Genomic DNA, 1016 nt, shown 5'->3' with positions numbered 1-1016 from the left:
ATCATTTTATTAAAGCTATGTTGGTTTTTAATGGCAGAAGCAAAACTATCCATTCTATTATTTATGTTCTCTAGAATTTTATCATTGGTAGCTACCTTTCTAGATAATTCTTCTATAAGTTTGGATTGGCTAGCAATTAATTCTCTCAATGGTGGTTGATTGAAATTATTATCTTGATAGTTACCTTGGTAGTTCGACCTTTATTGCTGATTCCATCCTTGATTCTGCTGAGGACGAAAGTAGTAGTTGTTGACAAAGTTCATATCCTCTTAGGTTTTAGGACAGTTGTTTTCTAAATGCCCAGTGTTTCCACACACTTCACATGTCATGCGAGAATTGCATGACTTCTTGCTTCTCATTGGCTCAATCTTCAAGCTTCTTCATCAACAGGTCCATCTTGGTAGATAGCATGTCTACTTCCTTGAGTTGATGCATACCTCCACCTCTCTTGCGGGTTTGAACACATTCTTCATTCCAACCTTGATTGGAGGCCATCTTCTCCATAAGAGCTGTTGCAGTTGGTATGGTGAGTGATAGGAATGCACCTCTAGCAGCAGCATCCATAGTCTCACGAGTACTGTTGGTCAACCCATGGTAGAAAGTCTACATGAGTAGCCAATTCTCCATCCCATGAAGAGGACATTCCGCAATGTAATCTTGAAAGCATTCCCATGCCTCAAGGACATATTCATCATGTTGTTGCTGAAAGCTTGAAATTCTCCCACAGGGAGCATTGGCCTTGCCTGTGGGAAAGAACTTTGCTAGAAAGGCAGTGGAGCAGTTATCCCATGTAGTATTTCTTTCTTTGTTGACATAGAACCATTGATTTGCCTTCCCCAAGAGTGAGAATGGAAAGAGGTGAAGTAATATGGCATCTTGGGTTACTCCTTTGATGGTGAAAGTGCTATAAATCTCTAGGAAGTGTTGGAGATGTGCACTAGCATCTTCATGTGCCTTTCCACAAAACTAGTTTGCTTGCACCATGTTGATGAGAGCTAACTTAAGCTTGAATCCAT

General features: G+C 40.4%; 1 non-coding gene across 1 annotated transcript; it reads left to right on the top strand.

Moving 5' to 3' along the window:
• Nucleotides 1–625: 625 nt before the first annotated feature.
• LOC136494977 (small nucleolar RNA R71) lies at nucleotides 626–732 on the top strand. The gene has a single exon (XR_010768766.1). It is a non-coding gene; the product is annotated as a small nucleolar RNA R71 (small nucleolar RNA).
• Nucleotides 733–1016: the final 284 nt, after the last annotated feature.

The sequence above is a fragment of the Miscanthus floridulus genome, chromosome 11 (assembly GCF_019320115.1).
Source record: "Miscanthus floridulus cultivar M001 chromosome 11, ASM1932011v1, whole genome shotgun sequence".
In the NCBI taxonomy this organism is placed as follows: domain Eukaryota; kingdom Viridiplantae; phylum Streptophyta; class Magnoliopsida; order Poales; family Poaceae; genus Miscanthus; species Miscanthus floridulus.
Note: the sequence above shows the minus strand (reverse complement) of the source record. Positions and strands in the feature narration are given on the sequence as shown.